Below are 20,673 nucleotides of genomic sequence, written 5' to 3' on the forward strand. Positions count from 1 at the left end.
AAATACCACGAAAGAAGCTTTATAATTAAAGACACATGTCACCGTTGAAGATGCACTGCTCGTGGAGGTTTCGCTATAATTTATGATGGCTATATACTTGCTTTATCCTCTTGTCCTGTGGGTTTTGTACAGCCCAAGAGTTCTACTTAAGCTGCCCCCCAAGCCTACGTCCCAAGGGTGCTATTGCAAGACGAAGAATCAGTTCCCGCCAAGTGAGAGAGTTACCCAGTTAACTTCTTCTCATCTCACTCCACTTCTCTCTTCTTACTCCTAACACTTTTCTTCTTGTACTTGTGGCAGCGGGTTTCTTTTTCCTTTTCCTCACACTTGTACTTTGTTCTTTTAGGTTCAAGTAATAGGAAAATAAGAGAGTGGAAAAGCTATTTTCCTCTGGAAAATAAGATAGTTTCAGGCACAATTTGTTCCAGCAGTAGTAGCAGGGATAAAGTTATTTTATTTTGTGCTTTAATAACAGAAATATATATTATACGTGTTCCTTTCTAACACAAAACCCATACACTCATATATACACTAAAAGGGAGTTGATGACTTTAGTAGTACCCCAGGGAGATTATGAGATGCATTTTTTCTTATAAATTGACGAAAAAGGTTTAAAAAACCTTTACGAAAACCAATATTTTCTAACTTCACATTCTATATTGAAAATGAACTTTCTTTGTAGATACCAGGCGAAAATGTAGCTGGCAAATGAACAAATAAAGTTACTGGTACGCAGTCACAGATTGCACTCTTAATTCGAATCTATAGGTACAGAAAAGTATGAAACAAAGAAAGATATTGTAAATTCACAAGTGAATATAATGGGTATACAGTAAATAAAAACTAGAAACTATACTCAGTATTCAAAATTTTATTTTACTTCCATTAACCTTAATGTACAAGGTGACTAGAATAAAACTAGTCGGAAATTGTGTATAATTCTGATACTAAATTTACCCTTGTTAATAAACGGGAGAATAGCCCTTTTAAAAAAAAAGACACTGGAAATGACAATCATTGATGTCGACCCAGCACTGTGCTCGATTTATCAAACTGTCCGACACGGGTATTAGCTCCGGCTGAGTAGTGACACAGTAATAGCGTTTTCAATGTTCTGCTCTCCACTGTGCAAGAATTATTTGAGTACGAGTGACCCATCCTTCAACTTGCTCTAGAGGTAATAACCACAGGTTAGCTGAACGTCTACTGGCGTATGGTGTATCACACTTGCTATAATTCTTGCGTAGCAAGTGATGATTGTTGCTGGAAGCTGTTAACTTTTTCGCACTGTTACATCATCTTATAAAGTTGCTTGATAGCTCTTAAAGCAGGAGAAGTAGCAAGCAAAGTAGAACTTGTATATCGGTAAAAAGCAGCCTAGAGTATGGGGTCTGCGTTACTTTGCCAAAATATAGTCTCTTGCAAAAGGCTCAGCTAAATTAGGACAGGATTGGTGAGATCACAAGTATGTGTGGTATAATTCATACTGCTTTAATTGAAAACCAAGGGCAAGCAGAAACTATTGCTTATTCACTTATAACATAATGCCAAGTGAACTCTGAATGGCGAATGCTCGCATTCGTGTCTACGGATACGCATATACAAGCGGTCACCGTATCCGAGATAGAAATGAATCTTCCTGAGATTGCAGATAAATACTGTGATTCACACACACAACGGATTTTCATACTCAACTACACTCGTGCTGCCCACCGTTCATGAAACTATTAGCATCATGTTATCTGCTGGTATTATAACTTGCATTTCCTCTGTATGGTCCCCTTGGTCGGACATTCAAACTAATGTAATGAAATTATAAGACTTGAGTTTGAAAAAAAAGTTTTTTCATCATATTGTATAAAATATATCAAAACGTTTTATTCTTAGTCAAATAACCAATGTTGTTTTTGTATTGTTAGAACTAGCAATTGTATGTTAATATATATATATATATATATATATATATATATATATATATATATATATATATATATATATATATATATATATAAGATAATACTTAATTAGATAAAAAAGGAATTTTGACAAACAGTAACACTTACCGTGGACTAATGAGGTTCTCCGGCAGTCACGTAGCGTGGAGAGTGATTAGGAGAAAAAACAAAGCTGTTATGGAGAAGCTCAGGGTCTGAATGACGAAAGTTACTGCATATAAAAAGGTAAGGGAGAGATCCAGAAATCAACCAGAAAATCATCGAGTACTCATTCAGATTTTAATCCAACGAGATAGCTGAACTTCAACATGGATGGAAAATTGCTATTGTTATCGTAAGTTGTATTTTTCACTTTTGTATATCAAATGCCGTCATTTATCAATGATCTCACACGCTGATATTTGCAGATGTTGTTAAAATATTCATGGCAATAGAAACATTAAATGATTGTAAAATACTTCAAAATGACTTGAATGAACTGAAGGAATGGTCCAAAGAGAACATCATAAATGTGAACACTAGCATATGCAATGTAATGTCCTTTACAAATAGCAAAACCCCTCAGAAATTTTAGTATAAGATGAATAGCATCACTATACCAACCTCGGATACTGTCAGGGACTTAGGGGTGGTGTATGACAGGAAATTCACATTTAACAATCACATAAATCACATGATTGACCAGGCGTACAGAAACCTTGGATTCATCAAGATCAGTAAAGAGTTTAGTAATATTACCGCTATCCGAAAGCTATTTGAACACTACGCAGCCACTATATGGAACCCTCACACAAAAACAAATATAAATAATATAGAAAAGTTCAGAATAAATATCTAAGGTACTTGACATATAGGGAGACACAAGTATATCCGAAGACATACAATAGTCAATCTTTAAATTTAAACTTTAATACATTAAGTCCAGAACAGCGACGAATAATGCATGATATGTTGTTTCTGTATAAGTTATTTAATAATAAAATCGACTGCACCGATTTACTTCAAGAATTTGAAATACGCACTCCTACAAATGTAACTCGTCTTGAAAATTTCAATTTCTTTTGTTGCGACAGATTACAAACGAACGCAAACAAGAAGTCACCAGTATGGAGATTGAGTACAACCTACAATAGGTTAACAAAATATGCAATAGATTTGGATATTAATAGTAAAAGCGTAAGTCAATTCAAGGAAGTTCTTTGTAATGTAATATAAGAAATAATTGTAGATGAAAGAACACTTATGATATTGCAACTATAAGTGTATTATAATATGAATGTATGAATGTGTTATAGTTGCTTAATACATGTAACGGACACTGTAATTGGGTTATGTAGCCTATTGTGTCTAGAAATAAATAAATAAATAAAATCCTGACTACCAAACTATTTAAACACGAAGATCAGTATGTTCTTCAATCACAACTTCTGTTGTGCAGATTATATTCCAGGTGTCGTAGATGGGTTTCCAGCAGTGCATTTCCAGAACAGACTGTTATACTGGCTACGAGGGACGTTCACTATATTCAAAGCCTAAAGCTGGTGGAACAATTGCAGGTTGGCGAAATTCGGTGGAACAATTGCATCATCCTTCCTTAACCTAATAACAAACGTAAAAGCCACTGCAATTTACCATTCACTTTTAGTAAGGTGCGAAACATTAATATCAGAGAGTATCTGCGAAAGCACCAGGACAAAGCTTCTGTACACGCAGTCACTGTTTGTATAGTTGCTACTCGACAGTACAAATTCAAACTTCTTCTCTATCCACATACCCCTTACTAAAACTGAACAATAAATGGTAGCACCTTCTGCTTTTGTTTTTATGCTAAGGAAGGATTATGCAATCGTTTAAATAAGATTCGTAATAACAGGTTTGTTGAGCCTCCTTTGGGGATACAATATAATGAAAGCACCTCGTATCTGATCATCCATAACTAGTAATAAGTGCCTAGAAAAATGAGGAAAACTCCTGAATACATGTTTTATGATGCTTGGTTCGTGTTAATTATTTTAATGCGATCTGTAAAAAATGTAATTAAATGAAAAAATAATCATTCCAGGAAGTTGTCAGTGTATTTCCATTCCATTGTCTTTCTTAACATATTACAATAAATATCCAAATATTCAATTAAATAAGTCTTCCTCTGGTGTTTCATGAGTATTTTTATTTATATTAACTGACCTCATTTGAATGTCAGATAAAGTAAATAATACTTGGATTGGAACACCAAACGTTTAATTTATTTCATTCGAAATATTTCCGTGAACATTATGTGAAATATATGTAAATATTTGTTTTTAGAATGTTTAGAAACAATTAAAGAAGGAAGACATGGCTCAAAAGATACATACGAGAGCAATTTCAGCAAGATTTCATTAGCTGTTTGATGACAACTCAATTATAACAAACATTGCCCATTGGATTGGATGACACCACAAAGACAAATATTTCATTCTATCTTCTAGCAGAGTTTCTGTTAAAGAGATAATTTCTGATTACTATAAAGCGTTATTGTACTTTATGTCGAAGGCACATTGAATAATGATTCCGTGAGAATATTCCACAAGAAAATATCAGATTATGGGATTATTATGATTTTGCTTTTGTCTACGTTGTATTCATACCCTTAATTCTTAATCTCCTACTTAACTTCAAGTTTCTAATTTTCAGTTTTCATATTTATTTCTGATACTAGAACCTGAGATGCGTATTTAGAAAGTAAGTTCCGAAAGTGACACCCATACGAGTGGTCAGTGCGGAACGCGCTTCTGTAGAAGTGAAGAAGGAAGACGTAGACATATTCTTGCTTAAGCGCAATTGTGTGGAGTCAACGTGACAGACTGTAGTGTGATAGAAAAACCTAGGCTGTGCGTATACAGTTTAGCGCCGGGTGTGAATTGCGCGCGGTAATCAGGTTTCTGCAGGCTAAGAACTTGTCGGTGTCATAGATCATTCGGCAGTTGTGTGGAGTGTATAAAGCGGAGGTCGTAAGTCAGAAGATAATTGGAAGATGATTCCGAAGATAATTCACAGCAGGCCGCACTAATGTGAACGACGAACATTGTAGTAACTGATCGTTCATGCTTAAGCCTGGATTGCTCGAAAATCTGCAGCAAGCAATACTGCAGCATCTGCGGGTCACAATATCTGAAGTTTCATTTTAGTACTCCTCGTTTCTACTACATGAGATCGTTATCCAGACACTATAGTTTGAGAAGATGTATGAATGATAGGTCCCAAAACAATTGACAACGGAATACATAAAAAAGTGTTAGCTGAAAAAGTGGATGCCCAAAACATGATTGTCCTATATGACGTCAGAGACCAAGAAACAGTCCATGGAATGGCGACGTAGCGGTTTGCCTGTCGAGACAAATTCAAACATTATCTCTACAAAAAGTGTTGTATATGGTCTTCTGCCATTGGCAGGATATCTTCTTCATTCAGTTCTTACCCCGAGTCACAATAGGTATTGAGATAGTTTACGGTAACTTCAGAGGGCGATTCAGAATAAGAAAAGTGAAATGTTGAGAGTAGAAATAATGTTATTGCATGATTACGCACGTCCTCATAAAGCGAGGTTCACACCGACTACTCTGTAGCAATATGGTTCGATCATTTTTGGCCTTTCTCCTATCTCCTGAGGCCCTGACCTCACACCCAGGAAAATTCCATCTGTAGTTCCACCTGAAGTGATTTCTAGCCGGACTATGTCTCGACAGCGCAGCAGAGTTGTTAACGAATGTGACATCGTGATCAAAGTTTTTCGGCAGTAGTATTTGACGCAGGCATACAAAAGCTGGTATCGCATTAAACACAAGCTTTGGTCGTGCAATGTCCTGTTCGTCTTACTTGCGTTATTACTGCCGTGGAAGCAAAAAAAAAGTTTTGAATGTTTGTGATAGGGTAGCATTCTTCGTTCGCAACATTAAATAATAAATGTAATATTGGAAAATTTAGATTGACATGTGAAATAACTCGATGTATTGCCATTAAAAAATATAACTTTATGTTGGGTTATCAACATTGGTAGCTGATAGCATTGCAGAGCATGTCTCATTATGTCGGTACTTGTATGTCTCAACATTTCAGCGTCTTTTGTCTATTAGTTTCAAAGTTACAAGTGCATATCTGTCCTGTATATATATATTTATAAAATATTTAAAATTTAAGGTTGTAGGGGTTCCCTCGTTTGATCCATGACCATGTGGAATTGTGGTGGACACATCGTGTCTGTGAGTTTTCTCAGTGTTTCCTCCCACATTGTTTTTCTACAATTCTTTAATTATCATCCATTTTTATTGATCATCTATCTCGTTTAACTTAGGAGCCGCGGTGGCTCAGTGGTAGAGCGTTGACCTTTGGTGCATGGAGTCCTTGGATTCTATCCCAGCTCGCGCCAAGTGAGGAGCTTCGTGATGGATAAACACCGTGTGAGTCCCGTTTCCTTCCACTTTCTTCTTTCTACCATTTCATTCATTTTTCATCATCACCGTCTCCTTTAACCTAGCCTGCATAACCGTAGGACGTAAAACTTAAAGATTTCATTGTATTTTTTTTTAATTTTAGCCTAATTGAATGAACGTTAACGATAAATTGAACAAAGAAGATATGAAGATATAAGGTAATATTTTAAATAATGTATTGATCTTGAAGTTAACTTTAATAATAGAAAATACTTAAAAGCGAGGAAAAAACTGAATAGAGCCCGAAAAAAGTAATGGTAATTTGCAAGAACTTAGTTTCGAGAAATTAAAAAAAAAATAGGGATATATGTATACCGCAAGAGGAACATTACATAAAGTATATTATGTATAAAAAAAGAATCTTTTTTGAATGTAAAATACAGGAAAGGAAAGAGAGAAAGAGAGAGAGAAAGCTTTCCTATAAATTAATTTATACTAAAACAAAGAGTGTATAATACGCCGTCGTCTCTCTTTCCATCGTCTTTTGCAAGGCAAGACAACGTAAAGAAGAAAGGGAAAATTACGAGAGTAATTTTCTTTAAGAGACTACGCGAAATGCTATGGAGGAAGGGAAAATTTTTGAGTAAAGAGTTATATAAGACAATTTCTTCGCTCAAGGGCTCGTTTCTGTGGGATCCTGTAATCTCCCTACACAAAAGCAAAGTAATTGATTTTAGCACTTCCTGCAGCGTTGGTTTGCAACAAAAGGGATATTTTTTGACTCCTCTTCCATTTTCTATGAGTTGTTACACAGACTTTCTTTTTCAAGAACTTTTAATACATTTTTCTTATTTCTACGGAAAAAATAAACTTTCTATTAAAACTGGAAACATGTTTGTTCAATAGATTTGAATTTATGTGGTTATAAAATCTCTTAGTTATTTTAATGGAAGTTCAAGGATATCTCATTTTTTTAAAGATATTCATTCGACATCTTATTTTAGATCTATTTCTTGTTACAATTACCTTCTTGTTACACCTGGTATGAGAACACTTTGGCTCAGTGGTTGAGTGCTCACTTCTGGTGTGGGAGTTTCCTGGTTCGATCCTTTTGTACGCGAGTATGTGGTGGACAGCATCGTGTCCATAGTTTTCTCCTTGTTTCTCCCACATGTTACTTCTACCTTAGTTTCTATAAGAACCATTCACTTTCATTACTTCATCCGTTTTCTTAAGTTTAAAGAGCACAATGGCCGCAGGTAACACTAGAAATTTCATTTCGTTTTGTTAGACAGTCGACTTTTTCACACGATTATATTGTGTGTAATACGGTGCATTCCAAACGTAACTACACTTAATGCCACACACTACAGTGTGTCCGTAAAGTTGCGCAACCCAAAGTTTGATTGCGTGTATCTTTTGAACTAAGAAAGATAATGACATGAGACTTGAAACAAATATAAGCGTGTTCTATGATATGATCAGGGTAGCAATTATGCACAAATTCTCATTATTTATCATTAATTAATCTACAACACCCTTGTTGCAGTAATTTTACGACAAAAGTGTTGCAAGGGGCCGCATTTCTGTCAACAGAAAAACATTTACGGACTTGCATTAAATAGTCTTTCGCATGGCAACACTGCATCAACTTCGTCACATTTTCTCACCAATAGATAAATGTTGATGCATATTGCACATATACACAGAGATTCATCTACAGGAAATCAGTTTATTCATTTTGCACTTTTTATTTTATTTTATACTTTTGTTACTTTCTTTCGTCACTGCATGTAAACGTTACAAATTCTAACATTGGTCATGATCTCGAAAATATCTACATAGAGCGTGCTTACATTTGTTTCAAGCCTCAGCTCTTTATCTTCCTTGATTCAAAAGATATACGGTAGGCAATCAAACTTTGGGTAGCGTAACTTTTACAGACACACTGTAGTAAAACAATTTGTTACATCGACTTATTTGTTGCGATTACGTTCATAGTAATATGACTTAGTTTTTCTTCATCGAGTTATAATTATTGATGGTCTACTAGTTTGCTCATAATTTTTCACTTGTAGTTACTGCGAGGACTCGTCAAGCCTGGGCCCTATGCTAATAATAGAGCTTTTTGCCTCACGTGTGAAGGGTGGGAAGAATTCGGTAAGATTCGTAGATCTGCCTTTCGCACATTTCAGGAAACGTGAACCAACAGAACTGGACCAACAATGTTGTCAAACTTAAAAGATATCGCGAACAGGAGACAAGGAAACATCACTTAAAGAATTATAGCATGAACACTAACAATTATTCAAATTAAATGGTAACAATAGTGATAGCAAAAGTATTAACCAGCGGCAAAATAACTACAACAACAACAAGCAAGACGAAACTTAGCGGCAATCCGACAACACTGTACACTTGGAAGATGTTCTCCATATAGTGACAGAGACGACACTAAAAAAAATTCATGGATGCGGCTTGATGACCCTCGGCACACACCCTCGCGCTCTATTGAATGTTGAAATTGGTAGATCTAGGTCAAACTTTACTACTCAATGCGATCACTATAGTCTTTATTAATTTCTCGAATACCACTCTTACAGTACTTCGATTAGAAATTAGTGTAGCAGGATTTCTAACGGAAAATTGATATTTTACTGTGTTTGTGTGTGTACTTACCATGTTCACAGAGGACGTATTTAACGAGAACTACCGGTGTTCACCGCTTTTACGTTAATACAATCCTGCTCGACACAAAAAGACACGGCTTGAATCGTCCAAAGACAATGAACACACAATGAATAATAAAAAGCAAGATACATTCTTATCTCAAGGTCACCAACTTGACTGGCTTTAGGAAGAAAACTGCACCCAACGCCGGATCATCAATCTTTGCAGAAAACATTGTGCGCAACGCACATAGGAGAACAGTTCGACATGTAATCATTTTTATACAGTTACGTTTTGAAACACACAGCATGTTATGTCAAATATATAATCAAATTAACAATTGAATACGTACGATGCTGAGTTATATTTATTACTTGGATGACACATTGATGATCCATAACTTGAGAACCAAAAATGTGCGCAGAAAAATATTCCAGGTACTTACTAAACAGATCAAGGTGTATATAAGTTTACTATTATATTAAATTTCATGGAGGACGGATAAGTTCTACATGTACGATGTTTACTATACTTGTGATATAGATTCTATTAAACAGAGAAACCAAATGTAGGAGCAAAATTTATTTGCGTAATAATTCAGTATACTACAGTTGGGGGATATGCTTTACATTCGCGTTATAACCTTATCGCATGTAACGATTCTTAATATTATTTGGTAGGTAAAAGAAATATTCACAATTTTATTAACTTAATACTACTGCACTCTTGAGTTGTAATTCAGTACTGTACTTACAAGCTAAGACTTCACCAAAAAAATTACTCCACTTATTCTGACGAACTTGAGAGGTTTTCTTTAATGACTGGAAGAAGCAGCATATAAACCTGCTTACAGCCATATAACCTTATTGACGTTCCATCCTTGTCTTAACGTATTTACTATACGATTTCGGTAACTTTTACCCCTGGCATAGTAGCGTCCAGTTTATCAATGTTATCTTCACAATCAATTATTTTTTAACTTTTATTTTATTGTATACGTTTTTCTTAATATTTGAAGTCAATTTATCTCAAATGATACCCAGGCGAATATATTCACAACAGTGAAGACACCACTTTTAACTTCTGAGGAGGACATTTTCTTTTTTTTTTTTTGTATAGAGAAAATATTAGTTTTTTATTACTTGATCTACATTACAATACCTGTCTAAGAGGCAGACTGTTACAACTATTTTCTATCTATTCTACTTTATACCCCTATGTTGTTTTATTTTTCTTTACATACCATTTTTCTTGGCGTAGTGTATATGGCCACATAGAGAGCACTGGGTAATTGTATGCTGTTTTAACTTCTATGTATATATATATATATCCTTTTATTTACTTCGTCTTTACTGTATGCATACGTATTGATTAGTAGAATAAGTAAAACTAATTAAAATATCGAATAGGACAATCGCACAAATACTTCATCTAAATATCAAAGATTTTTAACAGGACAATCGCACAAATACTTCATCTAAATATCAAAGATTTTTTAACAAAGTAAAAAACAAACTATCATTTATGTCGTACAGCTACATATTTGTAGAGAGTACAAATATGTAGTTATGTACGGGCATGTACGCAGGAATTTATTTCAGAAGAGATCCAAGTAGTATATCAACATTTTTAAAGTCACTTTTACAATTATACTACCGTACGTTACAGAAGAGTCATTATTTCGATGTTGGCGATTTGGACCCTCAGGACCTACTCCCTGCGTACTTCCGTTGCTATATATATAGATATATAATTATTTACATACACAGGGTGGTCCATTTTAATCTTTCCACGGAAATATTTTGAAACGGTTTCAATGAACTGAACAAAAACTCAAATAGGAAATAATATGGGAAAAATCGAATGGTGATGTCGCGGTGCCCCCCAGGGCCGCTCTTCAAGGGGGTCCGGAACCCAACTTTAAAATTTTAAATGGAAACACAGGGCGAGTGACACCTCGTTTGATAGATCTTTAAAAACTAAAAAGTAATGTGGCAAAAGATTTTTCATATCGGTCAACCTATTCAAAATGGTCGCTAAGATATGTTACCTGTACCAGATAAACGTCCAGTACCCCTAATATGAAAACGGTTGAACATAAAGGAACCAAACAAAACCTCAAAGAGGAAAGCCATGGGGAAAATCGAATGGTGTTGTCGCGGTGCCCCCAGGGCTGCCTTTCACGGGGCCCAGGCCAAAGTTAGAAATTTTAAACAAAAATATGGGCCAAGTGATACCTTGTTCGATAGATCTTCATACACTAAACAGCGTTGTGGCAAAAGATTGTTCATATGAGTCATCTTTTTCAAAATGGCCGCCAAAACATGGTGCTTGTACCAGATAAAACGTCCAGTACCGCTGATGTGAAAACGGTAGTAGATAATAACGGGTGAACAGAATAAAACTCCTATAGGAAATCACAGAGTGTATTTATCATTTAACGGCTCGAAAATGTTGCAATAGAAGAGATGATTAGAGTAAAAGTGCCATAATGCAAAGGAAGAAATCTGATTTCTAGAAAATCATCGTTCCAAAGTCCTCCGTAAGTGGGTGAAGCGGGACGACAAGCAACGGTGAAATTGCAAAAGAGAACCTTAGCTTTTGCAAATTGTATCTACACAACAAAATTAACTGGCATGTGTTTTTATAAGAGATAGATGTCTGTAATGGAAAAAAGTAGGTAAAATTCTTGTTAAATGGTACTTTCCATTTTAATTGCAGGCTATGATTTGTGCAAAAGTGAATCAACTGAAATGCAAAATCAATTTGTTGAACAATGCAATTTTAGAACAATATGTACAAACGTTGGTTTTGCTCAAAAGTGGTCTTCACAATATCGGTTCATTACAGTACCAGTCACTTGTACACTCAAGTGTTTCAGGTCAACCATACCTATTGCAAGTAAAAGTGGGTTCTCGTTTGAGATTTTACCATTCATTCCCGCTTCACCCACTTACGGAAGGAGATCGGAAAGATAGTTTTCTAACAATTAGATTTCCTCTTTAGCATCATGTCATTTATACTTTAATAATCTTTTTCTCCACGATTTCCTGTACGAGTTTTATGCTGTTCATTTATCTCCGAACGTTTTCATATTAGTAGTACTGGACGTTTTATCTGATAAAGGCACCATGTTGTAGCGGCCATTCTGAAAATGGTGACCCATATGAACAATCTTTTGCCACAACGCTATTTAGTGTATAAAGATCTATCGAACGAGGTGTCACTTGACCCATATTTTCGTTTAAAATTTCTAAGTTCGGCCTGGGGATCCATGAAAGACGGTTCTGGGGGGCACCCCGACAACATCATTCGATTTGCTCCATGGCTTTCGTATTCGAGTTTTTGTTCGGTTCATTTATGTTCAACCGTTTTCATATTAGTGGTACTGGACGTTTATCTGATACAGGTAACATATCTTGGCGGCCATTTTGAATATGGTGACCGATAAGAAATTTTTTTTGCACATCGCTTTTTAGTTTTTAAAGATCTATCGAACGAGGAGACACTCGCTCATGTTCTCATTTAAAATTTTAAAGTTGGGTCCCGGACCCCCTTGAAGAGAGGCCCTGGGGGCAGCGCGACATCACCATTCAATTTTTTTCATGGTATTTCTTATTTAAGATTTTGTTCAGCTCATTTATGTTCAACCGTTTCCAAGATACTTCCATGGAAAGATAAAAATGGGCCACCCTATATATATATATATATATATATATATATATATATATATATATATATATGATATTTGGTTTTTATTTTATTACAAAATTTTTGATACTTAAATTAATGAAAAATGCAATCTTTGTGCGATTGCCCCATTCGATATTTTAATTAGCTTTATTTATTCTTGTAATCAGTATGTACGCTTAGTATAAAGAGGAAGCAAGTAAGAGAGAAAAGGGGTTTTATTAATGTATATATATATACCTGTTATGAAATCAACAGGAGGTAGAAAGTTTTTAGCTTTACAGAAAGTGGTTTCGCTTGCTTTAACAATCTCTGACCGGAGTCCACACTTCAGTGGTTTGTAAATTACCTTCTTCCCGTTCCATTGAAAAAAAGGCCTATAGAGGAAGGATTTTTTTTTTTTTTGTACCCAGGAGAATAGGGTTGTGAATCATGAACTGGTGGTGGGTATCCGCCTGAAGGGAGGAAGGAAAATTGGATCGATCAGCTTCTAAAAGTAATTTTCTCAAATCTCTATCAATCTATTTTTCTCTTTCTCTATTTTTCTTCTAGCTGATTTATACTATATAATATATATTTTTAAAACTTTATAATTCTGCACTCTTATCTAACAATGCACTAACATAGAAGTATTATTTTACCTAATTATAAATTTTAATAATTATGGAGTAAAATCAAAGAAAATATTTGCAAGCATACATTTATCATCTTCTTTCTTCTTCTTCTTTTTTTTGTTTCACGTCCCTCGATTTTGAACGACCCGTTCGGGAGAGTAATGCGTTTTTTTCGCGCGCTACTCTAGCCAGCTGTTTTACGCGCTATTCTAGCCAGCTGTTTTAAGTTGGTCACAAAATTTATATCATTAAGTTAAAGGGAACGAAACGAGCGTTTCGGGGCTTCTAACCCGTTCCTACTACTACTACTACTACTACTAATCTGCACAAAAGTAAGTAAATCACTTTTTTTGAGTATTATTTTCATCTTATTTTATTTAAAAAAAAGTGTTTAAAATTGTAAAAAGAAATAAAAAAACTTTCCTTGGGCCGAGTTTGAACTGAGGTCAAAAGCGATATTCATTACTAGCATAGAGCGTTAACACACTCTGCCACGAAGACCGACAGCAGCAACTGTTTGATTTCTGCTATTTGAATGCAATGTGGCAAGAAATGGGAGGATTACGAACCAATCAGAACTGTGTATTTAGTTCTTACTTCCGGAAGCATTACTCTCCTGAGCTAGTCCTGATTTTGATCTAAGGCTAGGGGAAACGGTAATGATTATAAAGAAGAAAATAGTGAAATGAAGACAGTGTGAGCTAACGAAAAAACCCAAGCCCTTGATGTTTGTGCACCACAATTCCCACCTGCTTTCCTTAGGTGCACTGAGTTCCTAGTGCACATAAAAACTTCAGATTTAGCAAAACCACTCATGTAAATGTTGACAAAAGTATGCTCACAAAACTATTTTCGTGAAGTATTAAGGCAATATAACACAATACGTTGTTCGTTGTTTGGTTTAAATGCCAAATATACCACAGAATGTTTTGCTTATAGCAAAAATAACAAGTAGTACAAATTCCTACTGCAAGTTACTCAATATTTATGATGTGGTCGGAAATAGATGCCCTCGAGGAGTTGTCACGAATATTGAAAAGGCTTTTCGCAAGGTTTGGCACAAAAAACTGGTACGCAAGCTAGTGACGGTGAATCTTCCCTTTTACCAGACCAGGCTCATCCAGTCATTCCTAAACGATAGGTAGAATACCTCCAGAAATTTCCACGACAACCATCTTACCGAACCAAGGCAGATTCAAGCAGGAGTCACTCAAGGATCTTGCCTTTCCCCTCTTCTATATTCAGTCAACTCGGCATATAACCACCCTCAATACCATAGTCGCCACCTTGATAAACAAAACAGACATCTTTCCCTAACATAATAACCATCGCTACGCAACTGAGTACTTGAAGCGTCATCGCTCCCTACTCAAAGAATTAACAACCTCCTGGAAGATAAAAATCAATGCTAACAGAACAATAGTGGACTTTACGAGGAACGTAAAAGACCGTGCCTTGGAACTTACTGTACATGGTACAAGACTTCAACCTCAAGAAGAAGCCTGGGCATGCTACTGTACCGCCGCCTTACACTAATTTTCCATCTAATGAATGTCGCCAAAAAACCAACACTGCGCTTCAAAGCCTTGCTTCCGGTCCTCCTAAGCTCCCACTTCAACCACGAGATCAGAAGTCACATCTGAAAAAATGCGTATCCGATCGTTGCTAATGTACACGCATCCAGCTTGGCATCACTTGCACACCCTGCGACAGATACAAGTCATTCAGAACAAAGTATAGCGAGCTATCGTAGACTACTCGGAGACACGCCCATTATCCAGATCCATGAAGAACCCGTAAATGAAAATGAAATGAAATCTTTTGCGTCTCGCGGTTATGCCGGTTAGGCTAAAGGAGACGGTGATGATGAGAGATGAGTGAAAGGGTGGAATGAAGAAAGTGGGAAGAAAAGGGAGAACCCGAGAAAACCCACGAGCACGGTGTTTGTCAACCACAAAGTCCACACGGCGCGAGCTGGGATCGAACCAGGAACCCCAAGCACCGGAGGTGAACGCTCTACCACTGAGCCACCGCGCACCCCCATGAAGAACGCGTAACAAAGACATACAATAACTGGAAGGCACGGGCACAGGCTCGATTCTCCATTCACAGAACTGTCATAATACTATCAGTACCATTAGTAAAGAAATAATACAGAAATAAAAATCTAAAGCAGTAGAAATCATGAGATTCCCATTTTTTGCTTTGTATAAGTGAATCAGATAATATTTATATAAGATGTGTCTTCCTTGGTTTCTGTTCAGGATATCTTGCATTAAATATGTGGCCCAAGGCATTAACCCGGACCTGTTTAGGCCCTTAGAATGTCGAAGGTGTTGACCAATATTCATACTTAACAAAAATGATACCTGGTTTTAAAGAATTTTGTGTGATTATTAGATTGGCAAAAAGAAGTTCTCTCTCTGTACATTTTTCTAAAGCCACCTAATTGAGACATGAAATAGTACATATAATACGTATATACGTACGAATATATATATATAAAGTCGTTATAAAAAGAACGACTTGAGCACGTGGTTTACAGTCAGTAGAATTCTGTTGATCTTCTTTCTTTTCTCTCCCTCAACTAATTCACAAAGGCTTTCTCTTGAACAAAATTTCGTAGTAGTACTAGACATGTTATGGCAATAATTTTTAGTACCATATCCTGTAGTTGAAAAATGTCTTCTTTCTTTTTCCTAGATGGAGAAAGATAGATAAAAGGCAAAAGAAGAGAAAAAAGCGGAAGAGACGAGGGAAAAGATTATTTTATTTTTATTATTTATTTTACTACACACACACACAGTAAGCAACGTTGTTACCATCTGTGGATCTCTACAATAGCCATGAAAAGGAAACATTTTTATGGTATGGAAGGGAATTACAGGACGTACTAATGCAAACACATACACACACATCCAGAGAGAGAGAGAGAGAGAGAGAGAGAGAGAGAGAGAGAATACACATATGTTCACGAGAGATGAAATGTAATAAGGCAGACAATACTTGTTATGATTACAAGAGTAAAAATCTCTTTTTTTTAAAAAAAAAAAAAAATATTTTAAACAGTTATATCATTCTGTTATTTCTATCTCATTTTTATCCAAGTTTCTATTCTAGCTTGGTCCATTGCTCTTAAATAACATATTGCTCGGCTATCTTCCATCTTTAATAGGCATATATATATATATATATATATATATATATATATATATATATATATATATATATATATATATATATATATATATATATATATATATAGAGAGAGAGAGAGAGAGTTCGTACTACAATAAGCATATATGGTCAATGAGGACCATGTGGAAGTAGTCCAGCAAAAGAGTAAAATTATTTTATACTATGTGCAATATTCGTACTAAGTTTACATGTTGTGCATTCGTAGTAAACTGTATTGTTTTAGATCTCTATAGGTACGAATAATACCAACATGCACAACACTATTATGTGTCTCTCACTTAATTGGGAGAAAAACTGCCGGAAATGTAGGAGTTTGTTTCACTAAAGTTTTAATTCATGGTCCCGATGGAAACTTACCTGGGGCCCCACCAGCATAAACACTCCATAACAATCTATGTATGTAAAATGACTTCCTATGAGTGGATGGCGTACAGGGCCTCTATCACACTGGTTTAGAACAGGTCCCATAATGTTGTTAAGACGACCCTGCTTCAGTTAATGAATGATACGCACTTGAAAGTACATACTTCTTAAAAGCTGGTTACGTTTTTCTTCACTCAAGTCCCGGTCAGGCATCGGGTTTACCTAACAAATAGTTTTTACTAGAACATTTATAGAGTGTACGATTTTATCATTCATATGGGGCCGCGGTGGCTCAGTGGTAGAGCGTTCACCTCTGGTGTTTGGGGTCCCGGGTTCGATCCCAGCCCCCGCCAAATGAACTTTGTGGTGGACAAACACCGCGTGCGTGGGTTTTCTCGGGGTTCTCCCGTTTCCTCCCACTTTCTTCATTCCACCATTTCATTCATTACTCACCATCACCGTCTCCTTTAGCCTAACCGGCATAAGCGTGGGACGTAAAACTCAAAGATTTCATTTCATTTTTTATCATTCATAACGCTAGCTCTGTAATGGGAAGATAGAAAATAAAATTGCTTTGTGTCACTTATCCTCAGAGAATCACGAATTGCCACCTGGATTCTAGGCCTTCAAGACCTGAAAGCCAGGAGGGAACAAATTTGTTCGTGAACGTTGAGAGTTGTGTGAGGATATCGTCGCTGCGCACGTGGGGAACGTTGAACAAGTATACAGTGCAGTACAGCGTGAACACCAGCATGCGCATGTCAGGTGCTTCTCCTATGCAGCATGCCAATTTAATTCGACACCCACCTGTTCCCTTGATATTTGTCGGTGTTGTAGCCAAGACGCAATCTGTGTTGGGTTTCTTATCATGTTAAAGGTTATTGTTTATAAGAGTCAGATTATAAAAAGTGTTAGTTCAACAAATTTATAACTGCTGTTGTCCTAGGTTATACAAGTGACACCATCGTATTTGATAAGGTAAATGCTTAATTATGAATGATACTGGTGTTAAACAAATGCTGGTTGCAACTTATAATGTAGTCTTGTTAAAACAAACTGGCCATTCAATTTCTTTTGAAAATCCCAGAACATTTACCTACAGTTGGAATAAATAAATATGGATTTTCTTTGGTAATTGAAATCCTTCTTTAAAGTCAATTTCTAAGAATTTCGCTCGTACACTTACGAAAATATCACGTGTTAAATCAAGGTGAGTGGTCAAGATTTTTTGAACAATACTGTACATCGGAAATCTGATAATGTATAAGACACTGTAAACCAGGGGTTTCCAAACTCCCAGAGATTTCTCCGCCCTGAACAACTTCGACACCTGGGAAAATACCGTAACTTGATTTTCTGGTATATTTTAGATAATAATGCAATTATTATTTTAAAGTTTTATTTTAGATGTGAATAAATAAAATTAGAATATTATTGCGAAAGAACACAAAAAAATTAATTGATAAGATTAGTAGTCAAATGTATATCCAAGATAAATAAGTTCAGATTTTGTAAGATGGAAGCGAATACAGAAGAATGTTCTATATTTTAATTTGTCAAATTTATAAAAAAAATACGGGTATATGAACGGATTAAAACTTCAGTGCACGGTCTCAATATATATTATAAGTTTTACTCTTGTGTCTAATTAGCCAAATCGGCCATTACAAAGACAGATGAAGTACCAAAGCATCATGATGTACAGTTCGGGGACACTGTTGTACACAATAACAAAGCAACAAAATCTGACAATTAGCTGAGTTTCTCGCAGGAAGAGACCCACGTCAAATTTACAAGTAGTATGCAGATAGCTATTACGAGTATATGGGTTATTATTAGGAAAATAAATGTCACCATTATAAGAAAATAAATAGCAATACTACAATCTATTATTATACTCTATCTTTTATATATAAATACATAAATAAATAAACAATATTTTGTGCCAGAGTAAAACTCCCAATTGATATTGGGAACGAAAGACATCATTAAAGAGACGTAAAAATTAATTTTACCCAAAACTACTCATGGAAATTTAACCTCAAACACATTTTCTTCAGTTTCATGTAACATATCCACTGATACACCTATCATATATGCATTCTCTTTTAGTTTGACAGAAATTAAAGTTCCTGAGTTAAACACAATTTTTTGCTATATACTATTAAATATATAGTGTTACTGTCATACTATTATATCATAATGAAGAGCTTCAATACCGAAATAAGTGGCGTTGTTCTTGTATTTTGTAAATTCGTTTTTTGCTTGATTTTCTCAAAAAATACTCATGAGTATTTACTCTCATCCAAAATGTTATTAAAATCGATGAGGTTTATCGATTGGTACATGTCTCATGTTTGTACACTATCTTAAACCGACTTCCAAAAATAGAGGTTCTCTGTTTGACCTGTATGTGAATATGTTTGTATGTATCTGTGGTTATACGCGGTTAACTCTAGGAACTGGTGGTCAAATTTTGATGCGGTTTTCACATTATTCGAATATGCTATTTTCAAGTAAGGTTTATATATTAAAAAATGAAAAGTAATACACGTGTAATTAATTGAATATTTTTGTTTAAAAAAATTAGATAATTCCTGCAATGCCCGAGAAAAAATATCCTAAAATAAACTGTACCCGGAAATTCTACAAAGTACAGTGGGCTGCATACAACCAAGGGGTAAGAGCAGTTTTCAGCCAGATTTCTCCGAATGATTGACCGCTGGTGATGGACACATAAGTCATTGGCGATATCATGACTGTTTACATGACGGTCTCGCTTAACTTTTGACACAATGTCACGTACCTTCTCTCTGATTGGTTGCCCAATGCGAGAAACATCTTGAAGATCGAATTTTTTAGGACAAAAGTGCCTGTTTTACTGACTTCTGTGTCTATGTTTCTTGTTTGAACTGCATAAATATCCAAAGCCTACTAACAGTAAAGCTATAGGGAGTTACGATTGTCCATTGATAAAGCACTAACATCTGGTTTCAAGAGTCGGAGGTTTGATCCCAGGCCATGTGAGTTTGTGACGGATGACATTGAGAGAGAGAGAGAGAGAGAGAGGAGAAGGAGAGAGGAGAAAGAGAAATAAACATATGGGGATAGAGGGGGATACATTCATATATGTAACAATAGAATGGAAGAAACAAATGGTCGGACAGCATTCATATTCTGGGGAAAATTGTGTTTTTTCCTGAAGTATAAGAATTACAGTTTCTCAGTCGAATCTGCCAGTATCACAACCTCAATTGTCGATTAAAGGTGGAGAACTTTTTTTTCTAGAATCACATGCTTTCGCAGGGAGACAAAGATCTCAACATTTGGAGAATGAGAATTTTTTAAAAAAATCACAGCTTTCGGGGATAGATTTCGAACCTCTCGGCTATGATGCCACGACGTTAACCATTCATTCACGAAATTTACTACTTAATGAACCATGTCCTTCTAACATAATTCAAGACTGCCAACAATTTTGAGGCAAAATATATTGGAAATATACAATGTGGCTATTAATTTCCAGGACTGCTCTAATAACACCAGAACGGATGATGTGAAAAACGTACCCTTTTAATATGTTTCGAAGTAATCCCCACCTGCCGTAATACACTTCTGTCCTCGACTGTATAAGTCGTGGAAACAACTTTTAAAGTCCTGTTTCGGAAGGCTCTTCAATGTCGACGTCACGTGCTTCTTGATGTCTTCAACATCCACAAACCGTGTTCCTTTCATCACAGTTTTCAGTTGTGGGAACAAAAAAGTCTGTGAGGG

The 20,673-nt window shown here is 35.7% G+C and overlaps 1 protein-coding gene across 2 annotated transcripts in view; it reads right to left on the minus strand.

Moving 5' to 3' along the window:
- LOC145693195 (neuroligin-4, X-linked-like) overlaps window positions 1-20,673 on the minus strand; it is a 625,290-nt gene that overhangs the window by 517,506 nt on the left and 87,111 nt on the right. The window lies entirely within an intron of this gene.

This window comes from Thermobia domestica, chromosome 8 (assembly GCF_964235325.1).
Source record: "Thermobia domestica chromosome 8, izTheDome1.hap1.1, whole genome shotgun sequence".
NCBI lineage: Eukaryota > Metazoa > Arthropoda > Insecta > Zygentoma > Lepismatidae > Thermobia > Thermobia domestica.